We start from the raw sequence: 22,043 nt of genomic DNA, 5'->3' as shown, positions 1-22,043 counted from the left end.
AATATGGATTAAGATAATAGAAGCGTTTGACTTTTAATTTGAAAATTCCAACTTTAGTTCTATATACAGGGTGTTACAAAATGTATTACATTGTTTTGGAAATCTGTTCATAAAGACCTGTGCTCAAAAGTGGATAGTTTCGGAGTTATAGGATGTCGGAAACGTGAAACAAGTGAACTTTAAAAGTTCATAGCTCAACTACTATGGGAGCTATCGTAGTCGGGTCAAAAACACTGACGAACTAATGTGTGAACTATCCAAATATCTATATTTAAGAATGCTCTTGTACTTGCACACCGATTTTTAGAGAGGTAGGTGGAGAGTGATCAAGTCCTCTCAAACAGTCTCTCTAAAAATGATTGTGCAAGTACCGGAGGTTTTGAAAGAATGATATTTGAATAGTTCACATACTATAGATCCACAGTGATGTTTTGACCCAACCACAATCGATCCTATAGTACTAGTGCACTTCCGACCACAGGTCCATATATGAACTTTCTTCTTAGTTTGACGTGAGAAATATAATCCCAAAATATTTGGAACATTTTTTGTAACACCCTGTATAAACTGTTTGTTTACCCTTAGTAGAATTTTTTCAAACTACACCGAATAAACACCTCTTTATCCTTTGTGATTGCTATAAATAAACGAGTAGCACTTTACTCCACGAAGAGGTCAAGACGACTTATATGAACGATGTGTGGTCAGCACATTAGCCCCCCCCCCCCATCATCGGCATTGTGGCTCAGTTAGGTCAGAGTTCGATACTTGTCAATTCAAGTAGTTCCCCCGTTTCAAGATGCTGGATCAATACAGAAAATTAAATGTTGGATATCAAGCGTCAAACACTGCTGTTTCGTATTCGAGTGCATATAAATATTAGATTTTCAAATTAATATAGTTTAAAATGTGTACATAATTGTATATAATAAGATTGACTGAACGCAAAATTGATTTTATATATATGTATCCCTATAAAAATTAAGTTTGATGGGATGTTGCAGTTAACGAACTAGCATAGCACTGGAGCAAGAATACATAATTATTTAAGAAAGAAAAAAAAAGAAAGAAATCAAAGATTACCAATGCTAGAAAAGTCGCTTTGACATCTTAATTCCGTTCTCGATTACCAGTTTGGCGTCATCAATTTTTTAAAGTTACAAATTATATTGTTTTTATTTTTTAAAATTCCGACTTTGAGAAACAATTGTGATGTTTTTCTTTTCTCTTTACACTGATACCTTTTATTTCAAAGTAGTGCGAAGGCAAATTTGCAAACCGATATGGGCAGCCATCATAATGAAAACTGATGATAATCACTGTATAGCAGTGATTTTCATGACATGCTGGAGGCATCTGCAAATGGAAAAACCTGTTTGTATTTTATATTTTTTTTCTCGGTCTCTTTCTCTTTAAAAAAAACCTCTTATCTTGTTCTTTTCTCTCATGACAAAGGTTAAGCCCCCTGCGAGGTGTGAAGAAACCCTGACCTCTTTCTTCATCTTCTCTGTGTGTGTCTTTAATCTCTCTCTCTCTCTCGTTACATGTGTTACATGTGTGTGTGTATGTTCATCTTTTCCCTTCAATCAACTCCACGCCCAATTAATATATCTTTTCTCTCACTCTGTGACTCCTGTTGGAGATACCTGTACTGAGAACTCCAAGAAATGCTCAATCGCTGGATAAAATAAATAAATAAACAAAAACATTTAAAAAATACCTACTGTATGTGTATAAAGAGAGAATATTTTTTTAAAAGTATATAACTATGAGCATGCGTGAGCGGTTGTATGTACAATTTACATGGAAGCGTAATTTGTGATTGTTATTTCAAATGAATTTGCATGTTGTCAGCTATTTTTCACTTCTCAACGTTTTTAACATCTCAACTTTACATACACACACATACACACACGCTACATTAAAATAAAGTACTCTATAATATTTGTTTCCTTTTAGACTTTTTTTTTTTTTTTTTTTTTTTAAGCCTGGCTAGTCTTTTGCTGTACATTTAGAGAAGTACTTTTCGTAGGGTTGCCAACCTGCCGGTTTTTCACCGACCTGGCTGGAAATATTGCTGTTATTTTGATTAAAGCCAGTGACCGATACAAACTTCTTATGAACCCCTTTATGACTTTTTTTTTAATTTGTATCTAGTTAGAATCAATTTAATCGAAGTATAGATTTTAAAAAGTAACTTTCATTCTGTAAATTCAAAACTGTCATCTTTCACCATCCATCAACGAATATATTTTGTTCATCTGTTTCGATAATTTTCAAGAAGTGGCAAAATACTGGTAAATACAATAAAATGAGCAATGCCGATTTCAGTTTCTCATTTAAAGCACAATGTATCTGTTAAGTTTATTAGTGAATGTACTAAGGATATGCAGAATGCAGGTGCTAATGCATTTTTGTTCACGATAGTACATTTCAATCCCATGGATGGGTCCGAGTAGAGATACTCTACACTTAGACCTATATCACAGGGAATTTTGAGGGATGCCGTTTTTTTATTTTCTAGAGTTGGCAACCCTAACTTTCCGTCGAGACATCTTTCTTTTTTCTGTTTTCGGTTTTGTATTGTTTGGTATCAACTCAACATTAAAAAAAGAAAAAGAAACAGAGACACACAGAGAGAAAATCATTTTGTAGTAGCACGGTCTGCATGAATTTTAAAATTATACTAAACCGTACTCTAGTGAAAGTATTTCGGTAGGTGTGTACACTTTTGGTGTGGTCTTGGTCTTTTTCTTCTATTTATTTTATTTATTCAGTTTTCATTTGCGTCTTCCTGGAAGTGGTCAGGTCTACACTACACTCTGTAATTAAGGGTAGCTTGAAAAATACCGAAAATATTTACTAAATTTTATTTTATTTTATTTTTTAAAAAAGAAATCTTGTTTGATTGTTATAGAGTTTAATGCCCTTTCTCAGCATTTGAGGTGAAATGAAAGGAGACCGACAATTTAACATGGGTTTTAAATCAAATGTGGGCTCATCAAGGAACGAACACTGAACTGCAAGTAACAGAAAGAATGTGATTCTTTGGAAAATAAAAAATGAAAAATTTAATTTAACGTTCTACTGTTGTGCCCTTAAGGCTAAACGGTTGTGTTCTTACGGAAAACTGTTGTGCCCTTAAGGCTAAACGATTGTGTTCTTACGGAAAACTGTTGTGCCTTTAAGGCTAAACGGTTGTGTCCTTAAGGCTAAGCGATTGTGCCCTTAAGGCTAAACGGCTGTGTCTTCAGGGCTAAACGGTGTGTCTTCAGTGCTAAACTGTGGTGCCCTTAAGGCTAAATGGTTGAGTACTTAAGGTGAAACAGTTGTACCCTAAGGGTAAAGGTTGTTAAAGGTTGTATCCTTGAGACAAAATAGTTGTCCCTATAAAGGTAAAGGTTGTTCCGTTAATCCAAAACTGTTAAGGCGAATCGTGCCCTTAAAGCTAAACGGTTGTGTCGTTAAGGAGAAATAGTTGTGTCTTTCAGGGTAAACAGTTGTTTCGCTAACGCTAAACTGATGTGCCCTTGAGGTGAAGTGGTTGTCTTCAAGACTAAATGGTTGTAACCTTAAGACGAAAGGAAACGGATAATTGGAAATAGTAATGTAAGAGGAAACGGGAGAATCCCGGGAAAACCCATTGACTCGATGTTGTGGTCCACAAACTTATATGGTTTGAGATTGAACCAGGGACTCTACCACTGAACCGTGTCACCAATCCCACATACCAATTAAGATACTAGGTAGAAAAGTGCTGGTGAAATTAAAAAAAATAAAAACTCATTAAAGGGAGTAGCATTTTGCGGATCTATCATATCAAGGATGTTGAATTTAACCTACGTTGCCCGCAAAAATTGCTTTCACATTTTGACTGACATTAATATTTGAGTGACTACATCTATTAAAATGCATGTCAAGAAGAAGCCGTACTCAAAAGAATTAAATACGTATAATTATGTCATAAGGGATAGCTTATAAGAAGGAATGCAAAATATTTAGGTCATATTTATTACCACCTGGGTTGTAGGTAGGCATAAAGGTGCTTCTTGGATAATCACGGACTTAAATGAAAGGTTTTTATATGCCTCCTTGTCAAGGCTGACTGGTACAGAGAGAGAGATTGATACCTAGTAACGCCTTTCTGTTATTTTGGGAGAGAGAAGGGGGAAGTGACTTCTTTGAATCTCCTCGCATCTCTTACATATATAATAATCTGTTGTTAATGCATTTGTAAATAGAAAGTCGCGTTATGTGTGTACCAGAGTGAGTGTCGTAATTCGGTTAAGAAATGTTATTATTTCAATCACACTGTATCCAAGATACTTATCATTTTAAAAAATATTCTAATGGCTACTTACAGTATGGGTGTGTAGCCATTTTAGTTTCGCTTCCGTAGAAATATCTCATTCGCGGAGAAAAGTATTATATGGCGATAATATTAATAAATTGTCAGAATAAATACAAGTGTTAGTCACGCGAGAGCAAAATTATACCCTTGGGGTGACTTGTAGTCAATATACGGGCTACCTTAATTGTTAAAGGGCTAAAGGAGGCTTTCTAGACTTCCTTCTTTTAAGAAGCTCCTCAATTATCCTCACGATTCTGTCAACACCATCTAGCATGTGCGAACAATCACCCATTACCCTCTTAATCAGATCTGGACTGTTTGACTTTCTTGATTTCATTAGAAGTACATCTAGAGCGTTAGCCAAATACCAATTACATACTTTACAGGGAATTGTGTTCTCTCTACGTCAAAAGAAATTGAATTTAACTTTATGGCTTACCCTGAAGTTCCCGCTAAAATAACATGTAGTGCATGTGCCTTTTTTTTCTAATGACTGTACAGTTCATTTGTATTCCTTTATTTTTAAAGAAGCATAACAGATAACGTGAACTTACAATTTAAAGGAAAACAAGAACAACAATGAGTTATTTTGCATATTAGTCATCATTGTGCTAATGAATAAAAATTAGTCATGATATTAATAATGAACCGATGACGTCATGGGAACATGATTACATCATATTTCTCAGCTGTAAAAAACATACATTCAAAGCTCTTACTGATAAATCCCATAGTATTTTATACTGCCAAAACTTCACTGTAAAATTACAACATATTTACTGACAAATTCGACATTGATTTATCGTTGTTAAATCTGTTCAATACCTACGACATGATGGGTTCTCAACCCATTGATTTAAATGGGAAACTATTTTCCCTTGAAATGAAGGGAGAACTGTAGTAGTTTCAAGTTATTGCTTACTTTTTTGTTACACCTATTTAATCGTATTTACTACGTAAAAAATAATTTTGTGGTACGTAATTTTAAAATTTATGGTTCAAACGTACTGTCGTATTTTTTCTTTAATATGAAAACTCTCCTCATTTTTAAGGAAGCATAACAGATGAGCATAACATAATAATCTGAACATTTAATTTACAATTTATGTTAGTCATTTTTATAGAGCAAGGAATACTTGAAAAAGAAATCAGTAAAATCGATTAATTAAAATATCCGTTCATATCGAAAACAAATCCCATATAACTAGATGAGTGGACAAAGCAAAATGGCACAGGTATTCAACACTCATAAGTTACAACAATGCAACATTGTTTAATGCTAACCTTATGATCTTGGCTACAATACGTTAAACTACGAAAAATGTGGTGTTAAAGATTAAACTAGTTTGTTTGCCACTTGATGGACTTAAAACGGTGAACTTCGTTTGTGCAGACGCTCCTAAAAATGAACTATAATTTCTCAACCCCTAGCTTATATGAAACCCACCTTACTTTGCTGAATTTGTGATTGCCACATATTGTAGGATAAGTGATTCAATTCACACTGTTTCCCTGGTAGATTCAAAAAAGATATTTTATTTCCATTGACTATAGCTATAGATTCGTTGTTAAGTTTTACAATGAATGCACGTGTGTGTAATGTAACACATTCGAATAATTGAACATATTTTTATGAATCAGATTTGTATTTCATTCCGCATTGCCTAAAATAATCCAGAATGAAAATTATTTACTTACATTGATGTTATATAATTACAGCCCAAACTGAAGAACCATGCTTCATATAGCTACATGGCTATCAAAAGACGTTTAAATTTAAGCAACAATAACAGGTATTAACAATCTCTGTCTTCTTCCACCTAAAGGCCATAAATATAGGACCTGAAATCAGAAGAGATATCTTATTTTCAATTTTACAATAAATAAAGAAATAAAATTAATAAAAAAAAGTACTTGGAAAAATCAATTTTGAGAAACTTCTTCCTGAACACGTTCTGCATTTTAGTCGGGTCTTCTTCGGTGATGTTTCTTCTTGACGACACAGTGTTAGGTGAAACTGCAAATTAAAAAAAAAAAAAATCTAATTGCTGTCCATTTACAATTAAATCAAAAGAACTTGCAGATATGTGGTTCAAAGTTATCATAAGATTGTATTAAACATTCGTGAAGTTTGCTAATGTATTTTTCTTTGAATATTTGTGTGAACATGCGTACAGCATAGTAACTTCTAAATTTGGTCATAGGGAAAAACAGAAAGAAAAAATTGAAACTTTTGCCATGATTATCTCTAATTTGCTAATCTTTCCTTTGGTTTCTTTGTATGTTATTATTTCGCACGAACTGGTTTTTGAAGCATGCTCTCTCTCTCTTCTTTGCTTACGTACGGTCTCGGTGTCTGTTTTAGGAAGAAATTCCTGTCTGCTAATTCTACGAAAACAGAGTGCCACAAGCGACGCAAGAGGATTGTTCCGACGGAAGCTTTGCATGCGGATTTTTTTTCTTTGTTACCTGAAATCGTGCGTGCCGCGGTTGTCTTTTTGCTATGCTATTTTAACCGTCCTTGAGAAGTACGTACGCCAAGCGAATAACCTCTTCAGCTCGTGGCGTGACCCACTGTGCTTCGCCAAATGCACTCGCTTAGATCTCTCGCAGCTTGGGCTGCTGCAGCGTTGGAAATATTTTTTTTATACTAATTCCTTTTTCCTGTACTCTCTTAACTGAAAGTCTAACTTGAGATTAGTTTATTCAATATATACTGGAGTAGTATTCTTATTTTGTAACGAAAGAAAGCAATACCCAAGAAAACTGGTCAGGAGATTCAATTTAGGGGCCTCCTGATCACCAAACAGGGAATTAACCATACAGCTACTCCCAATTATATTATTCGGCCGACGTGCGGACGCAGTTTGTTTATGTAAAACATGTATCTGTTTCCTGACCCGGAAGAAACGCAAATTTTACGTTACGCTAACGCAAACTAATACGAAAGGGAACTCCCGATGCTTGTGTGTGTTTTTTGATACTCATACACGCGTCGCTGCTATGCTTCAGTGGCTAGAAGAAATATCTATTTTAGGCGGCGGGGTAATTGTATCACTTCAGAATGGAAATTTGTTGTTACGAAACTGAAAATACTTGTACAGTCAGCGACAAAAGTTCTTTCTGTGCGGTAAAATTTATTTTGGGAATAACAGTGATATGACTGGAAAGTACAGAAAATTACATTCTTTTTAATTTACTGAAAACTGTACTCAAATTGTCCTTCCATTCTGAAGTTATTTACGAAAATAATTTCAAGAACTTTTGTCATTGACTGTACTATGTTAGAGTTCCGCAATATCCTTTTAAATCATAATTTTGATCTTTCCTTTACGATGGTCTCTTCTTTAACTCTAACCCCTTGAGCTCCCTCATGTCAATGTGAATAGTGTATCAGCCTTTTTGCGCGGGAGACCTGGGTTTGAATCCCGGCCGGAGCTCACATACTTCAGCTCCCACATCTCATAAGTCTCGCTGCTGAAAGGGGCGCTAAACTCAAACCATAAATTCTATGCCTATTTCAAGACCTAGTTTGTTTGGCCAATCAAGTGTCAATATGTGCATGCTGCATGATTTAATCCTAGACACTGCTACTGGTTTTATAAGGATTTTAGGGGATTTTAATTTAGCGTATCATCTAGCACCGAAGCTATATGAGACATAGAACTACAGCTGAACGAAAGATTCGAACCACAAGAGCTCCCACCGGAAATTAGTATCATTAGGATAAATAATATACAAATATATAATAATAAGTCAACTTATTAAACACAGAAACTTTGTTAAATGATTTAAATTATTCTAGTTACTCTCAGTTCTGTGAACTTCGAGATTTTTTTTAAAATACAGGTCTAGATCCGGACATCTGTTCGTCTCTATAGTTTTACATAATTGGTGACCCAAGTTCAACCCTCGGCTGGTATCATTCAGTTCAGATCTCTGTTGTAGAGGCAATACTCATAGAACTTCTAATAAACTAATATAATTGATGTATTGAACAGTCGGGGGGGGGGCAGCTAGAACCCAGTCTATGATAGGTATATCATGAGTTTATAAACTTCCAAAAAAATATAAATAATAACTTAAGAAAGTGGGGATTCCTAGGTCCTCCGGTCCCCGGACTACATCCTTCACTACTTTTACTCTTGTTAATACATGGAAGTGAATCAAAGAATGTTGCTCTGTTGTTTAAGGTCTAGTTTTCAAGTCAAAAGTACTGAGGACACACGTGATGATTGCACGTACGGTTGCTAGAGTACAACTTAATCAATTCTTTTTTTCCAACACAAGTATCATTAGCATATAATTATGAAAGGACGAGATCGAGGATCTCATATTTCTGATACAAACGAGTTGTTGTTGTTGTTTCGAAATTAACCGTATGAACAACGTAAATAATCACATAGTTTCCACCTCTGACTATCCGGTCGGCGTTTGTTTCTGTGCGCGTTTCTTCCTCTCATTGTGACTTCTGGGTATTCCCCTGCAGTATCTCCTCGCGGGGACCACCTTGAAGGAATGCGCACGCGCAACGTGTGCAGCCAGATAACACTTTTCTTTTAAATTTTATTCTTCGACCTTAACGTTCACTAGTTCTTGTCTCTATTATTCTCTTTTCTTTTCTTTCTTTCTAATTCCTCCGCTTCTTGCATTTTAAAGTGACCTTTGTCCATTTTGGCTAGTTACTATGTGTACTTGTTTCTAAATAGTATTACAAATTGAAAATGTTGTTAGAACTATTTTCTATATGTAAACTTGGCTAATGATGCATCTCAATTGTAAGCATGCAGTGCATAAAATAATGTACTTATGCATAGTTCTGTAGAAGAAGAGACACCAGCTTTCAAGTGTAAAATGTGTCTTCCGGGATAATTTGAGTTACATTTGTCTTTAAAATGTCACATATGAATACTTAGATCCTTGTGTGCAACCACATCTGAATCGGTTCCCCCAGAAGTTACAGAGAAATTGGCGCCATTGACACGAGCTCACTTGTGGTTAAACGGTTAGTGTCCGCGCCTTTGGCATGTAAGACCCGGGTTCGAATCCCGGAAGGAGCTCATGTAGTTCGAATTTTACGTTAAGGTGTAGATTCACGTCTCATATAGCCTCGTTGCTGAAAGGAATCCTAAACTATAAATCAAATCAAACAACCACACACACACACACACACAATGTTATTCAAATTATTCGAATAATCGTTTTTAAATTATTATTCGAATATTCGTTATTTAAATTAATATTCGAATAATCATTATTTAAATTATTATTCGACTAACCGTTATTTAAATTATTATTCAAATGATCGTTATTTAAATTATTATTCGAGTAACCGTTATTTAAATTATCATTCAAATAATCGTTATTTAAATTATGGTTCAAGTAAACGTTATTTAAATTATTACTCGAGTAACCGTTGTTTAAATTATTATTCGAATAATCGTTATTTAAATTATTGTTCAAGTAACCGTTATTTAAATTATTATTCGAGTAACCGTTGTTTAAATTATTATTCAAATAATCGTTATTTAAATTATTATTCGAATAATCGTTATTTAAATTATTGTTCAAGTAATCGTTATTTAAGTTATTATTCGAGTAACCTTTATTTAACTTATTATTCGAATAATCGTTATTTAAATTATTGTTCAAGTAACCGTTATTTAAGTTATTATTCGAGTAACCTTTATTTAAATTATTATTCGAATAATCGTTATTTAAATTATTGTTCAAGTAACCGTTATTTAAATTATTATTCGAATAATCGTTATTTAAATTATTGTTCAAGTAATCGTTATTTAAATTATTATTCGAGTAACCGTTATTTAAATTATTATTCGAATAATCGTTATTTAAATTATTGTTCAAGTAATCGTTATTTAAGTTATTATTCGAGTAACCTTTATTTAAATTATTATTCGAATAATCGTTATTTAAATTATTGTTAAGGTAACCGTTATTTAAGTTATTATTCGAGTAACCTTTATTTAAATTATTATTCGAATAATCGTTATTTAAATTATTGTTCAAGTAACCGTTATTTAAATTATTATTCGAGTAACCGTTATTTAAATTATTATTCGAATATTCGTTATTTAAATATTCGTTATTTCGAAACTTATTCAAAACTTAACTCACTTCTTTAATCTTTTTCATTATGCGTCGGTATGTTCTAGGGATTTCCATCTGCCTCCATAGTCACTAATGCTTCCTTACATCAAATTCTCGCATCACCTCCTCCCCCTCAGAAAACACCTGCTTATGAGTTCTTAAAATCAGTATCCTCCTCCCTGTGCTCGACCTTGTTTAAAACGTGTTCTTGTTCTATTCTTTTTGTGCAAATTCTTGTTGTTATTATTGGGAAATGAGGTAATGGTAGAACCCAAGTGTTTTATACATGTTGTAACATGTAGGAGTAATAATTAGTTGCTACGTACAGTCTGTGATATTGATTAATGGTGATGAGAAGATACGATAGCTAGAAGAATAATTACGTTGTCTTAATAGATGTTATTGAGAAGGAGTTGTCAATGATACAGGGTGCTCCAAAAATTCGTCACAATATTTTTGAAATAAGATTCCTCACATCAAGGTAAAAAAAAAAATCATGTGGATCCGTGGTCGGAAGTGCATAGATTCGTAATTATAGGGTGCCGATAACGTGAAAAAAATGAACTTTAAAAGTCCATAGTTCCACTACTGTAGGACTGATTGTACTTGGATCAAGACATCACTGAAAAACTAGTATGTGAACTATCCAAATATCCATCTTTCAGAACCAACAGTACTTGCTTAATCATTATTGAGAGCTTGTTTGGGAGTACTTGATCACGTCCACCTACCTCTCTAAAAATTGGTGTGCAAGTACTGGAGCATTCTTAAACATGGATATTTGGATAGTTCATATACCAGTTCCACAGTGATATCTTAACCCGACTACGATCAAGTCCTATAGTAGTGGAACTATGGGCCTTGGAAGTTAATTTTTTCACGTTTTCGGCACCCTGTAACTCCGAAACTATCCATTTTAAAGCAAAGGTCCATATAAACTTTTTTCTTATTTTGATGTCAGGAATTTTGTTCCCAAAATAGTGTGGCACATTTTGTAACTGTATAGAACGTATATAAGTAAATAAATGAGCAGTATGTTATATTTGTTCGATTCTGGATCGTTATGTGTTCTACATGCTGTACATTGATACTGTTTGATTAACAATAATAAAAGCCATTTAACTTATAACAGTTCATAGCTAGTTTAAATGAAAGTTTTAAGTTTTACGTCCCACGATTATGCCGTGTTGGCTAAAAGACATGGGTGAATAATAAAACTGAATGGTTATGAAAGAAATAGATGGCAAGAGAATATAAGAGGAAATAGAGAGAACCCCGAGAAACTTACGGGCACGATGCTGTCTCTCATAAACTCATATGGGCTGGGATTTCACATGACATCGGTATATTCTATGGATGTCTTACCCAAACGTATTGTTATTCATAGAAAGATATTACAAAGAGAAGAGAATGAGAAAAGTTTAACTTTTTCTTGAACGTTTCACATTATACATTTAGTATTTCTTAGGGATGTTCTGTATCATCATTCACAGAGAGAGATATATCATAAATTGTAAAGGGATCCCTTGCACCAGGATGTTCTAGCAAAATGTATCATCATTCATAGAGAGATATCATAAATTGTAAAGGGATCCCTTGCACCAGGATGTTCTAGCAAAATGTTTCGTCATTCATAGAGAGATATCATAAATTGGAAAGGGATCCCTTGCACCACGATGTTCTAGCAAAATGTTTCGTCATTCATAGAGAGATATCATAAATTGGAAAGGGATCCCTTGCACCACGATGTTCTAGCAAAATGTATCGTCATTCATAGAGAGATATCATAAATTGGAAAGGGATCCCTTGCACCAGGATGTTCTAGCAAAATGTATCATCATTTATAGAGATATATCATAAATTGGAAAGGGATCCCTTGCACCAGGATTTCTAGCAAAATGTATCATCATTCATGGAGAGATATCATAAATTGGAAAGGGATCCCTTGCAGCAGAGCTGAGTTCTTTATCATTGAACCACTGTGCTCCAAACTGATTTTAATATATTATCTTTTTCTTGAGCCACCAAAATTTCACTGGTGCATTTTGTAACTTTTCTTCGCTTTGGATATTCCTTATATGTCCTGTTAGTTTATTTACTCTATTTCCTAGGAACTTAGATAGTGTAATTTTCTTCTATTAGAAAATGGTTAAAACTAGTGTATCGTTCAAGGAGGTCGTGACAAATCGATGAATTGTGATATTAACAGAAAAGATCTTACTTTGTGGTTTTACCACTCTCAAATCTCCTCAAAGTTTGTTTCAGGGAAGAACATTCCTTAAGAAAGGATGTTATTATTATTATTATTATTATTATTATTATTATTATTATTATTATTATTATTATTATTATTATTATTATTATTATTATTATTATTATTATTATTATGTATTGAAGTTTCCAACACACATTTGCTATGTTAATCCTTCTTTAAAAACAATGCATCGTGTGTGTATACGTCTGTGTTAGCAAAATATCACTGCACTTGGTAATTTCTTCAGAGTTACTTGAAACCATTTTCTTGAAAGTGTTATAGAAAACATTTTTATTTATTGAACGAATTCCCAAACACAGCCTTTAAGACCAACTTAACATGGAATTATTAAAACAATTCTTAATTAACAATCTACAATAAAAATAATAACAACATGGAAGAAGTGTGGCAGGAAATAACCAGGTCTTGTATTTGAAGGTGCCATCCCAGCATTCGCCTGGTTGAACTGAGGAAATCATCCTAGAAAAAAACATCAGTCCGGGATTGCCACCTCCCAACCGCAAAGCAAGAACATTAAATACTAGCCTACACTTGCTTGGTGTTAACGTGGCCCCTTGTAGCAAAATGGTATCGGATTTAATTCTTGGAAAGGGAACTAATTCGTAATTTTGATCTAAAATAGTGAGGTAATGTGGGAGCTATTTTATTTTTAAGATGCAGAGTACTTCTTTCTGCAAAGCCACAAATGGTAAACTTCCGTAGATTAGGGCTCAATCGTGGATTCTGGAAAGGGAATAAAAATACCATATCTTTGACTACCTTCTCTACGTAGATTTTCGGATCCACTTCGAGATATTTTATTGACTAAATATATACCTATATCTATAAACTTTTTTGCTTTGATATAATCATTTTATCAATATCACGCTTTCTTGTTCTTATGTCAGCCTGTCATCTCGTAAGCCGCGACTATGCATACATCTGTCGCTTTCTGTTGAGAATATTGAAATATCTGTTGGAGAGTTCATTCGCATTGGTCTCCTTTCGGCTGCTTGAAGGAATGAGGAATGCTGGCTGGCGTTCGAAGTACCTTGTAGAACCCGATTATCAAGTTAGCTGCCCCTTCAATGTTTTTCAGCTAGGGAAAAATATCATTCGCGCAAAACTTACTTTTGTTTTTAAAAAACGAGAATTGGTCCAGCTGCTGCATCTACTACTACTATTACTACTACTACGACTACTACACTTAAATATTCAAGGAATTCGATGGCAAATTTCTGTTACTACTGATAAAAGTTATTGTAATAAAAATCAATTTTTGTAACTGAAATTAAAAAAAAGACAGTACTGAAATTAAAAAAAAATGACGTTTCGATTTACTTTTCTTTTTTTAAAATAATCTCCCATAACCAATTTATGTTATATTTTACATTGTATAAGTACACTGTGGCATGCAGTGGAGAAGGAAATTTATTGCGATGCCTATCAGCTTTCGAGAGGTTGGATTGTGGCGGTTTTATAGACGCCCACGTGCTGTGTTGACTGATTTTAATGATGGTGCCTTCTAGTTCTGGTGTTGATGCATTTGATAGCGTCACGTAGTAGATTTTTCTTTAAGCAAATATTTTTTAAAAGGTCTCTAAATTGGATCACATCTTGCTACTTCTATTATTCTCGGCAAAAAAAAGAATATAGTTGGGTATTTAAGAAATCTACCATTAAAAATGAGACGAAACGATTCAGATCTTATATAGCTCATCTGTCTTTCAGTAAAAAAGAAGTTTCGGACTATGATATTAATGATAAGTTCTTGTCTACATATTCCGTACTGATATAGAACATATGCTGGAATCTTCTCAATATTCTTAGCGCACTAAATGATCAAATGTTTAATCAAAATCGGACATTCTTTCGTTACTGAAAATTTCTCTAATAACATGTTTCAAAGGAGATAAATACTATACTGTGATACGGTATATTAGCACATATTACCGTGGAAATGTCCCTGGATTAATTCACATTATCAAGAATGTATTAATACATTAAAATACTATATGTTTACCTTTAGCATATATTATCAATGAAATATTGTAATATTAATTCACATCCCTGTACATTAGCTTATGTCATCATAAGAGGATATCGTATATTATTTCACATTATCAAGAAAATATCTTTACACTATATTACAATATTATGAAAGTACTTTTGGCACATTTATTATATCTTTATTATATAGTGATTTTTAAGGATGTGTAACAATCGAAAGATATACACATATCGGACGATTTTAAATTCCTAACGATAATTTAATTGTTCTTTTTCTCCAATTTAATCTAAAGTACATATCAATGTTGTTAGCTATTATGGTTTACTACTGTGTTAATATTTTATTCAAAATATGTTTTGCTATGTAATATTATTATTTGCATTGAAAAAAGAACTATTTAGTTTTTTATTAGTTTCAACCTTAATGTTATTAAAGAATTTCGATTCCTTTAATGTATCTGATAGCTTTCCATATAAACATTAACATTTCTTACTAATATTGAGCAAATGATCTTCAGATGTGTTTAAACGAAATGTCTTTTCGTTAGCTTTTGCTATTACGCACAGTGTATATATTTTTTATGATATATATTTTATTGGCTATACTTTATTTTTAATAAATGTTTTCTTCTGTTGTTGCAGATATGACGAGATATCAACAGTATAGAGTTCCTATCTTCGAAATACACAGATTCAAAATTTGGCTATTTTGATGTCAAGTGTGAGGAAACAACCTATTCATAGAGATGCGTGCCTAAAGGAGCATTATCACTTTCAAGAAATTCAATAGCATTCCAGTGTTCAAAGCCGAAACAAGCTGCATTGTCATTCCAAATCTTTAAGGTATATTGTTTTATTTCTTATAGACCGTTAAGTGATGATCTCATTTTCCATCATAATATTGTATCTAAGATCCGTTAAACAAGAGACTGAACTTATTTGATGCTGAGTAGTATGCAATTCTGGGCTTGCATAAAACGTTTGATCCAATGATGTGTTTTCACTTAGAAAAGCTCTGTATCATGACACTAATATCTTCAGTATCACTTGTAGATTAAAATATTCACTTTTATTACATTCATTCCCTCCGATATAGAATCATCCGAGTGGTGACTGTTATTATTATATTTTTAAGTATTCTACATTTCGGCAGGTCCTGGGATGATGATATATATATATATATATATATATATATATATATATATATATATATATATATATATAATATTAGACTTAGAAAGAAGTTGGTCAAGTACTTTATATGGAGCATTGGACTGTAGGGTTCAGAGTGCCTAATTCATAATTTTGCTTTGTAATTTGTAACAATACTGATACCAAAAACGTCCTATCAAAATAATTTATATATATATATATAATTATAACTGAAATAGTTTTGCGTTGTAAATATTAATTTGTATTACATATAGATGTAATATTACTTTATCTCAGTAGGTTTCATTTTTTACTAATTACGTTATACTTAAATTTAGTAGTGTGTATATATAAAATAGTTTTGTAATTATTTTAAAAATACATGTTTGTACATAAATTTAATGTTAACTACTTTTAACATGTTTTCTTTGTTACCAATTTCCTTTATTCTATAAATTTAAAAATTTCTAAATCAAATAATTTTGATGTGTTATTCCCAAGTATATTTGATTTGTTAATATGCTATTAATTGTCTTTCTAAATATTGATTTATTCGATATATCAATTTTAATTTAATAATACTTCAACAGATTTTCTTGACAATTTGTTTTATGTATAAAGTTTATATTACGTTCAATAAACCAAAAACCCTTTGACCTTAAAAATCCGCGAACACTATAGCTGGCAAGACAGGTTTTACTGGGATGATTAATTGGAAGATTAGCACGTCAACTTCCCTCGCTACATTATTTTTAGTTTTCTTTAGCAGAGCTCTTTTTGGATCCTTAATTGCCACATACTGCTAACGTAGCACTGAAAATTCTGTGCACCACCGGAATTGATCAAACGCACTAGAAATACCCATGCTATTCATTTAGCTATACAAGAACTCCAATATTACATTCTACTTTACAATACAAGTAGTTTTCTTTTATAATTATTGGTTTCTTTCATAAATAACTTTACTATTTCTTCACTCAAATATGATTTAGGTATATTTACTTATTTCTGTGAAGAAAAATTTTAATAAGTGGTATTAAAGCCTTAGCTTGAAGAAAATTCAATTTACAAAATTCTTTTTCATTTTCAGGAACTTTCAATATTAATAAATAAATAAAGTTACTTTTAAGATATCTATATGCTACAACTTTAATAATAACAATTTTCTATTATTAAGAATATCAAGTGAGTTACATTATTTTTTAAAACCAAATGTGTATTAATGTATTTTTAACACTATTAACATGACAAACTTGTCGTCATGATTGGTAAATAATTTTGTAATTTTTTTGGTTTGGTTTTCAGGAAGGTGACAATCGCTGTTATTCAAGATTACCTTGTTTTGTTTGACGACACAAGATCATCACCAGCCGAGCAATGTTCACCATAGGACAATGCATAACAAAATAACATCTCCCTTATCAAGTGTCTTGCACCAATTATTTTAATGTAATAAAATGAAGAAGTTCCCAATGCAATTCTGCCTTGTTCTTAACATAAAAAGTTACCAGTGTTTCGTTGTACTTGTTGGTTTTGTTCTAACTTTCTCTCAGCAAAATTTGTTCTTATTATTTTAATTATTATTATATTATTATTTTTTTCGATGTCTTTTTTACAATGTGTGTGAGTGTGTGTGTGTCTCTGTGTGTATAGCATATAAATGTTTATATACAATTTTACAGAATTTTAAATGTGTTGTATATTCGTAGAGAAGAAAAAACGTAGTATTTATATATTTAGGTATATTTTACAAAATGCAAGACTGAAGACGAAAAAAATTAAGATATAATATTCTGTGACGTTTGTGTGTGTTAAATATTGTTTATTGCCTCTTATACGTGATTTTTCTCTTCGATAAATAGTCAATCTTGTTTTTGGATAATATTCTTTGTAAATCAAGTAGTAAATTATAGTAGCAATGCTTTTTTTTATCATGATGGAAAACTATTAATATAGAGCAATTTTTTTTGGTGGAAATGTGATTTTTTTTTCAAAATTGGATTTATCTGACCGAAAAACTCGAAAAGAGAAGAATTTTGAAGATTTATCAGATCTAACAAAATATAATATGTAGAAATAACATACTTTTGATGTAAACAGCTGCCTGGTTCATAATGAAGCTAGTAGTTTAAAATAATCGATTGAATGAACTTTAGGAGAATATGCTATATGATGTTTTACATTTACTGCAAAATACCACATGTACTAATTCAATGTACTAACCTATAACCAGCAAATTAAAAGTTATTGCCCTTTTGAACCAACGTATTTTTGTTTTTTAAATAATTTTAAATACAACTTTTATATGATCTTAAACTACTACTTGAACGGCTACAACTGTCAAATTTCTAGTATTCAAACTTTTGTAAAACTAATTAACTTCAAAATTTACTGGTATTATCTGCAGACAACTGAACATAATCAATGATACATATTTAAGATAAATGTTACTTTGTGTCACGTTAAAGTACATATACATGACACATAAATAATGTTTCTGCAATAGTGTGGATTACTTTCCTGTTTTAATTATACCGGAGTGTACTCATACAGTAAATGTAATTGCATAAACTTTTTTTTTCATAAAATGAAATACTTTCAAAAATTACAAATTCTTGTTTTCTATTTTTTTTTACAAAAAAATGTGTAATCAATTTAATTTTGTTCTTATATGTATATGTCATGATAAACAATTCTCACAAAGTCTTAAATGCTTAAAGAAATTTTCTGATTTTTTTATTTTTGGAAATCAGATTTTTTTTCTAGTTGAGAGTTCTAAAGTTTATGCAACATATTTTGACGTAAATTTAACATTGTAATTTTACATTGTGTCCATACACTAAAAATACTATAACAACAGAATATATATTTTTAATTCGTAAGCTTAGACAGTTGTCTTGATTTATTAAGTAAAAATTAACCTTGAAATTAAGAACATTTTCAGAGTAGTAGAAACGTTTCTTTATAACATAGTACTGACTTATAAAAAAAGGTGTCTTTTACAAATTACATTCATGTATTTTTTTTTTTTTTGTTTTTAGTTTCAAAACAGTTAATACATTATTTATTAGTTACCCTGAAAAAAATTCTTCTCTTTTTGAGACATCAATTGTATGCTCAAATAACTTTTCTTTTTAATAAAAAAATTTCAAAAGTACTTTTTTCATACGCTCGTTACTTTAAATGATATTTATTCGAAATTATTCGTAACTTTTTTTTACGATATTTGTAATACATAAAATCACATTTTTTTATACTCATTACACGAACGCTACAAGTTGAGGTTTCTGTGATAGGTTCATATATATAATAATATAATTTTTAAATGTACAATCAAAGCTCCTATATGTTTTATATATAAAAAATAAATATATATGTAAATTAAATTTATTTCTTGAAAAGTCAAATTTTTTAAAAAGTGACTTTTTTAAATGTGCAAGATGATGAAATATACACGAAATTTTGACATTCGAAAAAAGAAAATACAATGTTTCATATGACAAATTCATTATATGTTTGTGCGTTGAATGTTGACAAATGTATTTGTTTGTCAGATTCTGTATTGTATGGATGTATTATAACTAAGTGTTTTTTTTTATTATTTTTTAATGTGTAAATGTGTGTGTATTTGTGTAATTTCTCCATTTTGCACGTTTATTCTCACGAGAAGACAAGTATAAAAGGGAACAAAAAATGATTGTCTTACATTAATTTGTATTCTTTTAAAAGAATAATAAGAGCAAAAAAATATTTTTTGTGTGTTTTAATGGAACATGTCATCCCTTATAATATATCCTCTTACAAGTGTATCTTATTTTAAAATTTAAGGTTATATACTATTTATAATACAAGAATCTGTATCTGTAACGCTAATATGAAAACTGCGAAATATTAAAAAATAGTTAGAGGTTGCATAAACGTCTAGACAAGATATGTTAATGAAATGAGAAAAACTCATTTTTACCACCAAATCCTCTGGAGGTGTGAATTCAATAACATACAAAGAGCGATTTGATTGGACCCAGACTCGAACTCGGGGTTTCCAGCATACCATGCCGATGTGTTAACAACTACGCCATCCAGTCCGCTGCTGTGCTTGAACAATCCAGTGTCCCTATACCATATCCGGCACAATATGCCGGAGATCCCGGTTTCGAGTCTTGATCCAGTGAAATCACTTTTTCACTCTTTGTAAGTCATCTAGACAAGATATTTACATATCCTCAATCATTATTTTAAACGCAATACTTCCCAGTCTGTCAGTCACACTACTTCCTAATGATTCAATCAGGCTAATCATAGTTCCTAGCTGTGTTGCCTCCTATCTGACATCAAGAGATGTCACTAGTGTGCAGGCAATTTGCTGACGGCTTGGGTGAAACAACTATGTACAGAAGGTCATTTCACGTCTATGGTAACGAAGTTTGAACTTATCTCACCTGAAGAAAATCATTGAGGTCATCAGCGATTGTGTTTCCACGTGATACCCCTGTCTTGCAGCAATGGCCCTGCAACGGAGTTTCATTGCGAGAAACTACATTGAAGAACACTTTGATCCAAACAATCCTATTCCTCCTGATAAAGCTTTCCAAAGGCCCTCCAATTGTGCGGGAACGTCTACTTCTCAAGGTCCGTTTCCACAACGGAAACAAAAAAAAAAAAAAAAGTCCATGGCAGAGACATCGGGGGATTTAACGGGACGTCTGTAAAGGGTATTGCATGAATGCCCGTTTCACGTGCCATTCGATCCGTGTATGCATGCCTGTGTGAACTTTGCTGTGTGATTGGATGCCTTGTCCTGGTGGATGAGAACACAAGACGTGTCGCTGCAATAGATAGATGGAATATCATGTCTGTAAATTGGCTCCAAAATGTTCTTCTGGTCAATAGGCAGCATTGATTTTAGCCTTTTAGTCCATTCTGCTCAATGGACGTTTGCCCTTATAGCAGTAACCAGCAACAACCATGAACCCACGTGCAAAACTTTCAGCACATTCACGTACCCAGTCAGACTAAGACAGCATTCTTTAGAACACAATATGATCTTGCATTACTGAGAAATTGAAGTTTCATCATATTTTGTAACATATCCAATTCCTGGCTTGTTTTGAAAATCCTACTTCTCAAATACAGAGATAAACTGACTCTTAAGACAAATTTAATATATACTTACAATTATGATAAGGATAAAATCTTCGAGTAAAATGTATGATAGGACAAACTTCAAATATATCTTTATGAAAATATAAATCTAAGATACATACTACTGTATAAGATCTTGAAAATCAAGAATAGCATATCATTCAAACTTTGAAGATAACTTCATATTATATAAGGGGAGACATTACTGTATTATATACGTTCAATATCCTCATAAATATATCATATGAGGTTATATACATAAAATAATTGAGAGAAGATAACATCATTGAAATAGTGCTGCAATCCTTACCATAAAAGTAACTGTATGTAAAAATTGTGTGTGTGTGTGTGAAAAAATATATTTTTTTTAATTTATCTTTTTTACAAATGATATTTCAGATACCAATAAATTAATTCTTTTTGATTTCGAAAATCATTATCCATAGGATAACTTTAACAGAAAAGTGGATATATCTTTATTATTTGGAAAGCATTAACTCCTTATATAACATAACCTTAAATCACTTGCCTTATTTTTCAAAATCTAAACTCTTAATTCTGTTGTAAAATCTATCATCTTACTCAAATCATTTTTTATTGCAACTTCATATAGGACCATTATGTCACAAAAATCGGAACGGTATTGCATTGGAAAGACGCAAGTACATGTGTGTCACAAAAAATTTTATTTTTATTGTATATGTTGGGTTAATAGTAGTAGTTGGCTAATAGTAAAGATATTCAAAAATATGTATGGATGTATACAATAAGATGAGATTTAATAATAATAGTCGTAACAGGAGATCTAAGCAACTTCATACAGCAACTAAAATACCATTTCAATAATCAAATATTAAATCAAACTCCGTAATCGTAAATTGCTTTATTCTCAAAACTTAAACGTTAAAATATTTTAAGTTATTTCCCATATTTCAAACGTATACCTTTCTTCTATAATTTACCACAATTCAAAATTGATTTAGACATTACATATTAATCATTAACTGTTCTTTAATCTAACGA

General features: G+C 31.9%; 1 long non-coding RNA gene across 1 annotated transcript in view; it reads left to right on the top strand.

Annotated features, from left to right (window-relative positions):
- LOC145667115 (uncharacterized) overlaps positions 1–19,630 on the top strand; it is a 101,427-nt gene extending 81,797 nt beyond the window's left edge. The window contains exons 3-4 of the long non-coding RNA XR_014127869.1: positions 15,369–15,569; positions 17,184–19,630. This is a non-coding gene — a long non-coding RNA (uncharacterized LOC145667115). The remainder of the gene's footprint in view (positions 1–15,368; positions 15,570–17,183) is intronic.
- The last annotated feature ends 2,413 nt before the right edge of the window (positions 19,631–22,043 follow it).

This window comes from Thermobia domestica, chromosome 12 (genome assembly GCF_964235325.1).
Source record: "Thermobia domestica chromosome 12, izTheDome1.hap1.1, whole genome shotgun sequence".
Lineage (NCBI taxonomy): Eukaryota > Metazoa > Arthropoda > Insecta > Zygentoma > Lepismatidae > Thermobia > Thermobia domestica.
Note: the sequence above shows the minus strand (reverse complement) of the source record. Positions and strands in the feature narration are given on the sequence as shown.